The following is a 15,598-nucleotide window of genomic DNA, read 5'->3' as shown; positions in this document are numbered from 1 at the left end:
TGATGAACAGGCTTCAGTTCTTTTGGGGGAAAAAAAAAAAAAGATTTCTGTGTGGTTGACACTTAAAACAGACCGTTAGAAATTTGCTATTAAAATCTAATTGACTAATCTTGTCTCGCCGTCCGTTTTACATCTGACATCGATGCCCTTGAACATCAGGAGGCGGCGTTGAGATTTTATTTTCAACTCGTAACTTGCTTTTTGTTTTATCACACGGTGTCAAAAAGATGCTGCTGTTTAATTTTATCTTCGGCAAGCTCAAGTGAGTTTAATGCATGTTTTTCAGCAGCGAATATTACCGATGTGGTGTTCAATTATGTTGAAAACAGACTGTTCAAGTCTTCAGCCTTTTGTTAGCGGCTATTGTAAGCACTGTTGTTAAAAACGACGTTAGAGTATAACGGCGGGGATTTTTTCAGTAGTGAGTAATCTAATTAATTTACTTTCCCCATCTTTCCAACACTGTTACTATTACTGATGATGTGAAAGGGCGCGTTCCTACAATGTGGTTGAACGAAACGCGAGTTGTCCGATTTTTGGCACACATCCGCCTGCCCTGGAGAGACCAGAGGAAGAGGGGAGGAGGGAAGGGGGTGGTGACACCATTGCAAACGCGATAATGATTGGCTATGTGGGCATGCACTGCTTCACTCTCTGCACACTCTGGCAAACACAAGACAGTGGTAATGGCTACAAGCCAGGGAATTTCTAAGGTAGCGTCCTCAAACTTGAATTATTTTCAATATCTAACATGTTTCTGTCTCTGAAAACGTGGGCAAGCAGGTGTTGTGGACCCAAATGCAGGGGAAAAATATGCAGCAAGGCAGGTGGTGGTGAACTAAAAAAAAACAAAAAACAAAATGTTTCAATAAAAACACAAAGTACAACCAAAAGGACTGGAGATCAAAAAGGTAATGTTAAAACAAAATTTACTTAATCGGAAGGACTGGTACACGAGGGCTTGGGCAGGACTTGACATCGACACTGACAATGACGCAACAAGGATTGAATGGGAACTTGGAGTTTATACACACACAGAGAAAAGCGGTAACGAGACAACGAGGAACAGATGGGTGTGACACAGGAGGATGCAGATTTGAGGATACACAAGGAGCAGGCACAACAGATGAAATCAATGGGCAATCACAGGGACACACTAGGAGGGAACCAACACAAAACCTAACAGTTTCTTTACGGAGCATTTAAGGATAGTGTTCTGCTTATTGTGCAGTAGGCCTAACATACAGTTTCAGAGATTTGCACTGGTTAATACTCAGTTTGCATTTGTGTTTTCTTAACAGACTAATATATTTTATCCAAATAAATACCAAATGTTCTAAAATACGGTAGGCTGTTTTTATTCATCAATCAGTTAATATCTTTGATTTGAAAGTTGTTACAAAATGTATAATGTATTGTTGTGTAGAACATGAAAAGTTACGTCAGTTACTTTGCTGAGTGAACAATTATTCTTACAATGAGGTAACAGATAGTAACTCAATTACGTTTTGGGAGAATTTGCAAATGTAACTAATTACTTTTTTTTTTTTTTTTAAGTAAGATTAACATCACTGATTGTAATTGAATCCATTTAAATATCAAGCTGAAATAAAGATAACTCCTGCTTTGCAAAATTTTACTTTGCCAAGCATGAAAAGCAGTTGATAGCTGTTAGTCCGTGATTTTTAAATGTTTTCGAGGACGGGGGGTGGGTTTGGTAGATAAATATCTGGTTTCAACCAGATATTTATTTTACTTTAGTCTGTTTTATAATCCACTAGCACTGGGCTCAAGGACGTAGCTTTGGTCTCAACATTAGTAGGGACGATATAACAGCATAACCTGCTGAACTGGGGTCAGGGCTACATTTTTCACAATATGAAACTAATTCATTGATAGGCTAAATGATCAATGCAAAATAAATCTGCATTGACTTATACTAACGTTCCTATGTATTGCTTCAGGTTGTACATCTTTCGATTCAAACCTTTGCTTTCAAAAACTACTAAAGAAACATTTTGAAAACTTCCAAAATAAATGTCAGGATTTTATTAGCAAATTTAAATTGCAATATTTGAACAAAAATTATATACAATAATAAAAACTTGTTAATAATCTCTTAACTACCCAGGAATGCAAAATAAATAAATAAACAACTGACTTATAACCACTCAATATAGTCTAAATAAAGAAATTAAATATAACCAAAATAACTTCTCAATAAAAAAAAATAAATTAAATGGCGCTTCCTTCAGGTAAAACACTACTGCTTTTGTCCACAAGCACAGTCAAACTCAACCAAAAATGAAAGCTCCTTTGGACTGCTTTGAGACCACATAACTAATTAACGTTAAGAGTAGAAAACATACTTCACACACTTCTAAGCAGCTTCCTACCTGAGTTTTGCAAGTTAGCAAATTCACACTGTTTAATGTTATGCTAACTCTGATGCAGGTCGGACTTTCAGTAGCAAAATTAGTGGTGTGTCCCCCACCTCCACAACACTGACATCTTTTTACATTCCTTAAAGTGGCTGCTGGTGCTGCTGGCCAAAAAAACTAATATTCCTCCTCTTCGAAGGGGGTGTAGGAGGGGAAATGATGTTGACATGCTGCATTTCTGTCGGGGCTGTGAGTGCGAGTGTGTATGTTGGTCAAGCCATCAGCCAATCAAACATGTGTTTGGGGGGGGGAATGGACTAGCACCTTCAGCAAGTGAAAAGGGGTAAATGTAAGTCTGAACATAATTGAATTAATTCATTTAATAATGGTAAGAGTAAATTCTATCCTTTCAACATATGGGAACACAATCTAAATTACCTATATAAATGAAAACATTATATAATCTAAATTAGGTTGCTTAAAAGTTGGTGGGGACAATTTGAGCATCCTGAAAAGTTGGTAGTGTTATGTCCCTACCATCCCTATGCAAAATTACGCCCTTGATTGGGCTCAAGTGCATCAGTGACCCACCAGATCCTGCAAAGTGAGCTGCACTCACAAAAGTTTGAAGCAAACCAACAGCTGTCATTGTAATGAATCTCCAAAGCTATAGAAATAATTCTGGAGTCGAAATCCTTGTTCGATGATTCCCCTCCCTCTCATCACTTCCTACTAATTCCTTGTTGGAATTCAATCATCTCAAATCTATTGCTTTAACTGTGCCAGCACCATTAGATGGAGACAATTACAAGGCCTGTGGCGTGAGCACAGTGTCACAGTAGCTTCAACAAGAGTCTTTACGAACATAATACGCCGTGTGACATTTCACTCAAATTTTATGCAGGTTGATTAGGTGCATGGTATGACATGAAACATGAGAATGTGGCATTTAGGGCCCAATCTCGTGGTGCAGTTCACGATTTAAACTTATAATAAGAATGATGGAATATCATGCCCCTTTAGTTGAGTCGCAAAGCTCCAATCTGATTAAAATTTGCAATCAATTCCCCCAGATGTCTATACAATAATCAGGCATTAACCATTTGCATCGCCATCGATTAATGCGCACGGCGGTCCATCCATTCTTACGGCACTGGAACCTTCTATCGGCCTTATCGATCACCGGCGCTCCCCTGCTGATTCCAACCAACTCGACCGATTGATTCTGTCACGGCCGTTTTGGTGAGACAGCACAGAGTCGACGCGTCGTGCTAATTAAGCTATGTGCCACCACTTAGGAGGCCCCAGAAACCTGCTTGTTCAGTGCACCGTTGTAGACAGCATTTAGTCATAGTGAATAAAAACTCTCATTTTTAGCGTGAAAATACTGCATGCTATTGTTAAAATGCCTGGCTTTTGTTGTTTTCGGTTATGCACATCTGCATATTTCACACCCACATTACGGTGTTTGATTCCGTTTGGGAATGCGACATGAAAAGTTGTCCCCTCCAGTGTTGACAACACTTCCATTTTTTACACAGACTACTGCTGACAATTCTAGAACAGCATGTACCGTAATTTCCACACATAAGGCGCACCAGACTATAAAGCACCACCCACTAAATGTGACACGAAAATGGCATTTGTTCATTGAAAGCCGCACCGGACTATAAACCGCAGCAGTCTTCACTGTATTATGGGATGAAAAATATTAACTGATAATACTTTATTTGACAGCGGCATCATACGACTGTTATAAGACTAAATGAACACTCATGAAGCTTTCAACCAACTGGCTTCGAAGCTTTATTGCTTCAATAAGCTTCATTTGGCCATCAGTGCTCCTTTGGGGGATACATTCAACTTCTTATGTCACCTGCTCTCAACACATTATTGTGCAACATGCCTCCTAGCATGCATTGCAGCCCTACAGATGTAAATAATCAAAATTCATGTTCTGTGCTAATTATTTATTCAGTTACTGTTCAAGTTATTTCATTAATTGCTAGTTATGGTATTTGGTAACAGTTTGACAGTGGCACCTTAGGACTGTCATTAGACAATCATAATTATGTGTTGCCTATTAACCCAAATAAATCAACAAATAAGCCACAATGGACTATAAACCACAGATTCAAAATGTAGGAAAAAAGTAGTGGCTTATAGTCCGAAAATTACAGTCTTAGGGGTGGGAACCTCTGGGTACCTCACCATACGATACGATTCAAAGCTCACGATAATGATCTCAAAATGTGTGGATATAACAGGAAATAATTCTACAGTATTTTCCTATACAAGTAAAATAAACAAAGCTCTTTTTATCCTTCTGCAGTGAATTAATTTGAGTTTATCACTAGTAAACTTCCAATTTCTTTTGAACTGGGTGGGTGGCAGCGAATGAACATAATTCGCTGCCATCCCTCCCACTTCGAAAGGATTGGACGTCAATGGCAACTAATGATTTTTAATATTGGGGCATTTCAGGTCATTTGCTGTTGATTTTCAGTCACCTCCTGTTGATTTTGGGGCATTTCTAAGTCACTTCTTTTGATTTTGGGTTACAGAAGAGGAAGTGACCTGGGAATCTCCCCAGGTAAATAGGCAGCGACTCAAAATCAACAGGAAGCGACCTGTAATCATAGGCAGAGTTTGACTTTTGGGGCAGTGGGGGACACAGCATGTTGATGACCCCGAAACGCAGTGTCAACAATAAGGTTAACTTACAAGAATATTTATGATAAAAAGTTGAAAATGAGCGTTTTTCTAAATCAGACTCCTTAGAACAGCTATACTTTTCCCAAGATCGTCATCCATTGAATATGGTACGCCCGCGGGTGTCGTGCCAATGTAGTTAACCCCGTCAAAGATTGTATCCCATGGGCGGAGCCACTGATTTGAAAAATATCAAATTCTGTCATATAACGTAACATACGTACTGAACGTTAAAAAAAAAATCAATGTTTTACTGTTTTACTCATAGGATGACCTATAACTTATTACTGTAATTCAAGTCCTGTATGGAGTTTCTCCAGTTTAATAAACGTCGATGTCTGAAATACATAATTGTGGTTCTTTTCTGGCTTCAATAATTGTTTAAGTCGACATAACTCATAATTAATGTGGGTGTGTGTGAGCTCCCGCGGCCAGGGGATACAATTTTTGACGGGGGTAACTACATTGACAAGACACCGGTGGTGGCTCTGTGTACAATTAGCGCCTTTAGAGGGGCAAATTAAAACTCTGCTAACCATGTTGGCGTTTCATGGTCCACATTTTCAATACTTGTTTCTGGCTCAGTAGTTGTTGTCGTTTTTGAAAGCTTAGGTTTGAATACAAATAATGTATATCCATCTTGCCTCTTCGGTCCTCAATTGGTTTTGGCCAAGCAAAGCAAATGACCGTCTAGGGTGCTAATCACATGATCTGTTCGAAAAATAATTTTGACCCGTTCATTTCATTGATTTTTGTTGTTTTATTGCTTTACAACTTTTATAGTCAATATTTTACCGGAAAACTCTTAATTTTAAAATCATATATCAGCCACCGGGGGAGGGGGGGGTCTGCTATCCCCCCTGGCCCCCACTTAAACTTGTAATTGACCTAAAACAAATTGAAAAAATGACCTGTAAATGCCCAGAAAATTAGCTTCGAATGCCTCGGTATTGAATGAACGAACGTTTATTCGGAACTCCAAGTCGAAATGGATTGGGCGTCTAGCGCCATTAATGGCAGACACTGAGTTAACAGGGACAATAGGCTGCATGAGCGCTAAGGGTGTTGGAGAGTTACATTCCATTGAGGGGAAACATGAACTCCAACATGTACTGTGACATACTGCGGCAGAGCATGATCCCCTCCCTCCAAATACTGGGTCGCAGGGCAGTGTTCCAGCATGACAATAACCCCCAACACACCTCCAATATTACCACTCCTTTACTGAAGAGGCTGAGGGTAAATGTGATGGATTGGCCAAGCATGTTTCCAGACTTTAACCCAATAGAACATCTTTGGGGGATCCTCAAGTGGAAGGTGGAGGTGCGCAAAGTCTCAAATATCCGGCAGCTCTGCAACGTCGTCATGGAGGAGTGGAAGAGCATTCCAGTGGCAACCTGTGAAGCTCTGGTCAACTCCATGCCCAGGAGAGTAAAGGCAGTTCTGGATAATAGTGGTGGCCTCACATGTTGTATGTTAATATTGACAACTTTCACTAAGGGGTGTACTCACTTTTATTGCCAGGGGTTTAGATATTAATGGCTATATTTTGAGGTATTTTGAGGGGAAAATAATTATTATATACTAGTAAGCCGCACACAGACTACTTTTCATTGTGTCAAATTGTCATTTTGTCAGTGTTGTCCCATGAAAAGACACTTAAATATCTGCAGAAATACGAGGGGTGTACTCACTTTTCTGATACACTGTATGTTGTCCAGTCATTTAAATTGCCATCTCAATTCACATCCCCATACATTATATTTGTTATTCATTTACACTGGTTCTTTTTAGATGTGTACATACACATTTTCAGATGTTTGATATCATTATTCTTTAATGATGCCTACAACTGTCCACTTAGACTTATTCAATTCCATTTTATTAATCCAGGGAAGATTAGCTACTCCTTCTTACAAAGAGAAAAAAGCTACTTTAATATCATGGCCTGAGTGAGCACAATCGTGCCATGCAGACATTCCCAGTGTGTTGCTCAGTGTCTGAGAATGTAATTATCGCTCTCGAAAAGATTGCAAAAACAAGCCCCGTGTCAGCAAGTGCACGTCTATACATTTCGGAGTGAGACGAGTACAGAACACAAATTGCTCTGCCACCATTTCGATAGGAAACTCTCTCATGCAAGTTCACCAGATTTGAAAGGGTGCCAAATTACACACCAGGCGCTATCCAAATGGCCAGAGGTAATCAGTGCTTGTACCTGAGCGACGGTTCTAGCAGATGTGGCTAATTGGTTGTTTGGGAGAGGCACAAGTATGGAAGTGTATCTGTGCCATTGATTTCAATTTGAATTTTCTAGTTTCAGTTTGAAATTCTTTAAATGCTGCAGGATACGCTTTTTAATATGCATTTTTAATGGGAAGGATGACAAATTGCATTGGATTTCTATTGCTGAAATATGATAACTCAAGCGAGTTAAGATCTACAAGAAACAAAACAATTCAGGAGGTAATAATGTTGCACAGTATATCCATTCACACTCCTGAAACAAACCTTTCAGAACAAAAAGAAAACATCCAGCGACAGCAAGAAAAAAAAAAAAAGTCAAGTGAATCACAGCCAAGATAGCTCAATCAATCACATTAAGTTATTTTCAGTGGTGGAAGGTAACGAAGTACTTTTTTACTGTACTTCACTACATTTTTGTCTATCTGTACTTTACTTGAGTACAAATATGAAGTGGTACTTTTTACTTTTATTTCACTACATTTTAAAGCAGGCATCTGTACTTTTTTACTCCACTAATTTTCAAATTGCCGCCTGTGTTACACGATACTTTTGTTTTCTTTTTTTCCTCATTGTGAAATGATAGTTTTGTTTTCATGCCTTCAGCGCAATCGATAAGCCCCGTCCAACTGTACCATAACTGAGCGCTACAGGCAGCAACATTAGTACAAGCAAGATTAGGACGAATGCAAATGTGACGTCACCCAGGTCACCATCTCACAATACAGCATTGCTTTATAGCATACAGAAGGACTGCGGATTCTGCCGATTTTGCGGATTAATTAGTTCATATTTCACATAATGCCAGCCAAATGTGCTGCAGGGTTTTGTTGCTGCACCAGGGAGAGGCGTGTGAGCCTTTTTGGGTTCCACAAAGTTCCCGTTCACCCTGAGATTGGCCAAAGCAAGTCCGACAACTGTGGGACCATTGGACTTATGAGGAAGTGAGTAAACATCGTGTTTTGTATTATGTCAAATACTGGGATCATGGCACACGTTTTATTATGGAGGTGGCTTGCATTTTGTGGCTGACCGTGCTCCTTGTCCACCAAGAATGCTACTCAGCTGACGACCATCGGCTTGAGCACTATAGAGAGAGCACTATACTCTGCTTATGCTCGTGCAGTTCTCCATATCGTCCAGACTTCCAGCCCCCTTTGCCCTCTTCGTTTAGACAGTTATCCTCAGGTTAGCTCGGCCAGCTACGCACTCCTTTGACATCGGCCGGTTTGTTCGGCGGTCATTCTCCAGCTGCTTCCCTGGCAAACGAGCTCTCCTGCCCTCAGCAGGGGAACAACAAGCTGTAATAACTTGCTCGCCGCCGGGGGAGTTGCCGTTTCATGAAAACAATTGACAACCCCACCGCCGTGTGATATGAGTTTTGTAGTAGGGTTTTGTTTTGTAGAGTTTTGTAGTTTTGTATGATTTTTCGCTTCAAAAGGCAAGAATAAAAATTGGAAACGCCGCTCTGTTCGGGTTAGCATGTCGGCTAGCTGTCACGCCTCCTGGTTTGTTTACGCTCTCCAAAGCCGGGGCAGGGAAATGACAAAAGCCGAACTAACTCCGGTGGCATGAAACATCATTTGGGAGGTGCAAGAAATTGAAAATTTTGACCTTTATGGAGTAATTTTGCATACTAAATAAATGCACTTTTAATATTTTATATTCCATTTAGCACAAGACTGTTATTTGTCATGACCATACCATTTATTTAGCAAATGGGGAAAAATACTTACATATTGGAGTAGAGAGATTGAAACAATGACATTTTCCTGCTCTCTTCGTTGCATTTTCCTAGTTCTGAATAATTCACCCTCAATGGGCTGAATTCTAAATTAGATGAAATCGTGACCCTGCCGACGTCATCCTCCAGCTGGGGACGCTACAGCAATATAACGACCGGCAGGTGCTAAACGGCAGATTAAAAGACTAATTTCTCGTCATCGCCGCTTTGCCAAATTGTTGTATATAGTCAAATGGTCTCAAAATATGATTCCAATTCAGATAATAATGCTTTTAAGTTTTTTGATGATGTCACAGGCACTTTAAGTTAAAAAAAAAAAAAAAGTGAGTACTTCATCCACCAGTGGTTATTTTTATACAAATTTATGTAAAACCAAATACTGAAATTCTACAGTTTCCTATATTGATTTCAAAACGCTGTCAGAATGTAACTGGCTCTATCTAGTGTTAAAACTGAAAAGTGCAACAGAATGTAGGCTGAATTTAAGCTTCCATTGATATTTTCAGATTTTTATGTGGGCCAGTAAAAACTGGGCAGCGGCCCGCAGTTGGCCCACAGGCCGTAGTTTGGACACCTTGAGGCTAGCTATTGAAAATTGCAGTGACAGCAGAGATCAAAAAGAAAAAGATATACAAACATAATTTCAACCATGATTACTATAAAGTTACGTTTGAGTCAGGTTACATCCAGTTGTGCTACACACTGCACGAAGAAGTATACGCTTAACCCTGTAGCATTAAAGCACATCCAAATAGCGCTCCGCATCCAACTACTGGATACATGGCCAAATGAAACAGGGCCACAATCACTTTAGACCGACTTGTGAGAAAACAAATGAATTATTGATGCGTGATGAATATTGCATCTCATGCTACAAAAATTGTTGCCTTCTCTCTCACCATCATAAGGCGGTGGATTTGATTTACACGGCTGCTTTTCCACCGGGCCGATGGAGCGGAATTCTAATCACCTTGCAACACGTGGAAAAACACGCCTGTTATTACCGTGTCATTTCCTCCCCTGATGTGTGGCACAAACATGTTTATAATTCTTCTGTTTCTTTTTATATTAACACTGAGTCAGTCATCTCCAGGTAGTATTGAAAATAGACTTAGCCAGTATACCGAACAATGGATATAATCAATGAGCTCTGTGAAAACACTTCTAGGTAACAATGGAGAGGGGGAAAATAAGATTGTTAAAAAAATTGCCCAAATGTTTCCAGGAAATTGGAGAGGAAAGAAAAATAAAATAGGAATGTTACTGTCAGGACCAAGGGCGTAGGTTTGGTCTGAACATTGGTGGGGACGAAATTGCATAACCTGCATGTACACTTTTTGCTGGGGACGGGACATTCAAAATGATCAATGCAAAATAAATCTGTATTGACTTATACTAACTTTTATGCGTACTGGTTCAGCCTACACCGTTCAATTCAAACCTTTGTTTTCAAAAACTTCTAAAAAATCCAGAAAAATGGCTGGATTTTATTAACAAATTTAAATTGCATTATTTGTACATAAAGTATATTAACATGCACAATAAATACAAGCTTGTTAATCATCTCTTAACTATTCAGGAATTCAAGAAAATAAACATGTGTCTTGAGACCACTCAACATTGTCTAAATAAAGAAAATATAATGGAAAAAACTTTTGTCAGGGAACAACAAAAATAAATAAAAATTGAGCTGTCCTTTAGGTAAAACACTACAACAAAAAAATGAAAGCTCCTTCGTAAGCTGCTTTAAGACGACACAGATAAAAGTTAAATTGTGGGAAGGGGGTAAACCTTGGTTTACTGCATTTCTCACAGTTAATTTAACTTTAAAAAGGTAGAAAACACATACAGGAGGACACTTCTCTCTAAGCAGCTTCCTACTCGAGTTTTGCAGGTCAAGTTCACACAGTTTAATGTTATGCTAACTGTGATGCAAGTAGCACTTTCGGTAGCAAAATTAGTGGTGTGTTCCCCACTTCCACAACATTGACAATTTTTACATGTCTTACAGTGACTGCTGCTGGCTGAAAAAAACATCAGTGGGGTGGGGGGGTCAAGTTGTCAGCCAATCAAATGTGCGTTTCGGAGGGGAAAAAAATGGACCGGCACATTCAGCAAGTGTAAATAGGTACATGTAAGTCTGAAGATAATGAAAATAATAATTGACTTAATAACCGTAGGCGCAATTCTATCCTTACAACAAATGGGAAGACAATCAATTTGACCCATATAACTGAAGTCATTATACTGTATAATGCAAATAAGGTTGCTTAAAAGGTGATGGGGACAATTTGAGCATCCTGAAAAGTTGGTAGTGTTTTGTCCCTACCGTCCCTATGCAAACCTACGCCCTTGGTCAGGACGTGGAGGCGGGGCAAGGTGGAGGAGAACTCAAAATGGTTTCAATGATAAACAAAAGTCCAAAAAGCAAAGTACAAACCAAACTCATGCAGAACAAAAGACTGGGGATCAAAAATTACCTTGGGAAGAATCAACACGAGGGCTTGGACAATGATATCGACACACGGAAAGACAATGACCCAACAAGAAGAGACAGCACATGGGCACTTAAATACAGACATGGGGTAAAAAGACAATGAGACACAGGTGGTTAATACATGAGGCAGTGAATTGGTCAAAACACAAGGAGCAGGCCACAACAGGTGAAATCAATGGGTAATCACGATTTCACACTGGGGCACAAACCTAATAACTCAACTCAAGGCATGACATTTAAAAGATAAACATTTAAGACAAAATTTTAAAAGATGGAGACAGAAAATTCAAAAGGAATAACAATTAAATTCATGAAAAATAGCAAAAACTCTATTCATTATCCATTCAGTTTATCCTCGTATGGATCATAGGGGTGCTCGAGCCTACCTCATACAACTACGGGCAGAAGGCACTTTACATCCTGAACTGGATGCTAGCCAATCCCAGGCCACAAAGACAATTATCATATTCTAACACATAGACTTCATAATGATATTGACGGAACACATTCCCCAGACACTGCGCCACGCCTTCAAGTCGGGGGCCGTCCCACACGCCGCTTCAGTGGGTCGAAGTCTGTCGCAGTCATTCTCAAACACATGCAGCGATCCAACGATGGATTTAGGCTGAAAATGTACAAAAGCTGTACTGCAAATAAACAGGAAGGATTGTCTCAGGAGTGATTTGTTCAAGGATTCAAGGTAATTATTATATTTTTCGTACCATGCATGCATTTGGAAATGTTGTGAAAAAAAATCAATGGGAGAAATTAACCGCTACGGCATTGGCGTAATGATTCGCCATATTTACGTAAAATAAATGCTAACTGCCCCCTTTTTTTGGGGGGGGGGGGCTTTTAAACAAAGAATCGAGCCTTTTTTTCATTCATATCTATAAAGAACTCAGGGATTTAAGCATTTATTCACAAGAATTTTCAACGTAAAAAGCTCTTTGTGGTAATATGGCGGCACCACAGTGGCCTAAAGACTAGCAGCACATTCGACATATTTACGTAAAATAAATGCTAACTGCCCAGTTCTTTGCTCCTTTAACAAAGAATCAAGACTATTTTACATCCATATCTATAGAGAATTCAGAGATTTAAGAATTTATTCACAAGAATGTTCAACGTAAAACGCTCCTTGTGGTGATAAAGCGGCGCCACAGTGGCTTAAAGACTAGCAGCACATTTGACATATTTACGTAAAATAAATGCTAACTGCCAGTTTTTTTTTTTTTGCCTTTAACCAAGAATCAACAATGTTTACGTCCATAGCTATAATGAATTCAAGGATTTAAGCATTTATTCACAAGAATTTTCAATGTTTAAAACCTCTTCGTCTGTGTTTCCACTCAGTCAGCTTTGACGGAGATAGACCCCCTATTAATCGGCCCCGCACCCCGTATCCTGTCAATATATTATGAAGTCTATGTCTCACCTCAGGACCATTTGGAGTGTTCATTCAACCCACTGCTTCTCAATTATTTTCTGTTACGCCCCCACCCCCCTGGAAGATGTAAACGTTTCGCACCCCCCTCCCCACCCACCTCTCTGCCGCCACTGTAAATACCATCATTTGTCTCTAATAATATTACAAGTACACCTCTACATAACATTGTGTCGTTTTATTATATTAAAGGAAAAACATGAAATAGATCAACTTACAATAAGGTAGAACTTTATTAATATTGTTTTGTTTGTAACAGAAAAGACTTAAAGCACATCAGTTTGGGTTAGTACAGTTAGGTACATTTTTTGAGTTTGTGGTACTGAAAATAAAATTCACTAAAAGTCAATCAATAATAATGAATTCAAATTGATGGGCAACATTACCTTACGAAGACAATATGTCAAAAACAATTTGACCGAAAAAAAAGATAAAACAAAAACGACAGTGTCAATGGACAGAGGGACGGTTTTTATTTTTGCTGCAGGCAGTATCAGCTCCTTTGCTTTGCTATGGGGTTATTTTGCACTGAGCATGCTAACAGTGCTTGCTGGTTTACTGATGAAACACTGACAACGACAGACGATTGTTGGCAATATTCGGCACGTTTTCGCTGAAAAACAATCAAACGGCTGATCAATGTGATTGGGGTCTAATGTCTTTAATCACAATGTTGTTTCTCAAGTCGACAGACAGTTCTTTGGTCTTCTTTCTTTTCTCCATGCTCAATGTGGTACACACAAGGACACAGGACAGAGGTTGAGTCAACTTTAAACCATTTTAACTGGCTGCACGTGTGATTTAGTTTTTGCCACTACCTGTTATGTTCCACAGGTAAGTAACAAGTGCTGTTAATTACACAAATTAGAGTTCTCAAAGGGTGCCAATACTTTTGTACGGCCCATTTTTGGATTTCTGTGTAAATTATAATTTACTTCTTTTTTTCTCCATTTTCTTTTGTGTTTTTAAGTAATTGTAAACATTTTCTGGAAGAAATTGAGCATTTTCAGACAGAATTGCAGGGGTGCCAATACTTTTGGCCAGCACTGTATTTGAAAAATGCTATTACATGAAATGACATATTTCTGTTTTCATTCATATGTTGGGGCAGCAGGGGGGGGGGGGGAAGTTTGTAAAAAGTAACTAATAAATTACTTTTAAAGTAGCTTAGTTACTTTGATGATAAAGTAATCAGCAAAGTAACTAGATTACTTTTTTGAGGCGTAATCAGCAATCAGTAATTAAATGACTTTTTCATGTAATCTGTGAAAACACTGCTCGTTCGTTTAAAAAAAAAATACTGCGCAAAATCTGGAGATGAGAGCGCCACTGCCCCCCACTGAGTGGGTGTGCAAGTACACTTTATTCTAGTATAGCAAAAAAGTATGTTTCCCCGAGGTCACATGCGCCTGTGGGTGGAGGGGGGGGGGGGCAATATTTGAGAAGTATTGAGTCAACCTCACATAAATGTTTTGGGGATGTGGGAGGATACTCGTGTATGTGGAGAACATGCAGACACCCCACAGGAAAGCCAGACCCCAAGATCAAAATCTTGATCCCAGAATGTTGAGAGGGTATTAAAAAGAAAAGTTCAGACCACTAGTACAACTTTCAACCAACAAAACAACAGCTAGGGGAGTGATTTAAAATCAACTTTGTTGAAGAGTAAGACGTCAAACTGTTCTGTTGTTGAAAAGAACAGACATCTTGAGTAGTAAGACAAGAGGTGAGAAAATGATTACCAAGCTGAACTCCAGCAGTGGTAAAAAAAAAAAAAAATCAGATGAAGCTGTCATAAGTGGCGCGCATTACTCTTCATCACTTTAAAGCAATTTTGCAGGCTTTTTACGTCTTTTTATGAGCGTTAGCTGGTTTAAGCCATTGGGGTGGGGGGTTGTGTGTTGAAATGAAGAGAAGTGTGTCTCCTGAGAGCATAGCCAAGCAGAATAGAGGCGTATGTACTGCATGTGTGCGTTTTAACACCGGTTCAATTTGCTGCCCTCAGCACTGCTGAGGTTTTCAGGTGCCAAAGAACATGGGAAACACAAGCAACACTGCTTACTAAATAGATGGTCACATCGCTGGCTGATTAAAGTCTTCATTAAAAAGCACACAAGCCTTTATGTTGGACTTCAGTGGTTCTCACAAGTACTGCGATCCTGGCAGAAACTTTTTTTGTGCAAGCGTATGTGTATTGGGTCGAGGTCATATTTTGCATCTCAATAGACTAAAAATAATAATTAGCTTAGTAGACTTGACCACAATGTTTTGAAAATCGAGAACCCAAAGCTATCTTATTAAATGGGGAAATTTCACAGAAAAACTTGCGCCCAGATATTAAAAATATATAGAGCTGTCCCGACTAGTCGACGTTGTCAACGTCATCGATGACGTAAATGCGTCGACGGGCAAAACATATCGTCGACGGGTAATGATGGGTTTTAAAAAAAAATTACATGCAGATAAAGTTAAGAATGGTGGGCGCTCGCGATGCAAGCGGTTGTTACTGGCACCCCGAAGGGGGCCGCTGTTATTTCAATGTGACCGGCATTGTCAGATTGAGCAAAGAGGAA

The 15,598-nt window shown here is 39.4% G+C and overlaps 1 protein-coding gene across 8 annotated transcripts in view; it reads right to left on the bottom strand.

Annotated features, from left to right (window-relative positions):
* Window positions 1–15,598, bottom strand: part of LOC130907443 (MAM domain-containing glycosylphosphatidylinositol anchor protein 2-like) — a 459,232-nt gene that overhangs the window by 359,759 nt on the left and 83,875 nt on the right. The window contains exon 1 of one of the 8 annotated variants that reach the window (XM_057822540.1): window positions 11,562–11,618. The exons of the other annotated variants lie outside the window; for them this stretch is intronic. The gene's annotated coding sequence lies outside the window, so the exon portion shown is untranslated. Of the gene's footprint in view, window positions 1–11,561; window positions 11,619–15,598 lie in introns of those variants that run through there. 8 annotated transcript variants of the gene reach the window in all.

This window comes from Corythoichthys intestinalis, chromosome 19 (assembly GCF_030265065.1).
Source record: "Corythoichthys intestinalis isolate RoL2023-P3 chromosome 19, ASM3026506v1, whole genome shotgun sequence".
Lineage (NCBI taxonomy): Eukaryota > Metazoa > Chordata > Actinopteri > Syngnathiformes > Syngnathidae > Corythoichthys > Corythoichthys intestinalis.
The sequence above is the reverse complement of the archived record's forward strand: the minus strand, read 5'-3'. Positions and strand labels throughout refer to the sequence as shown.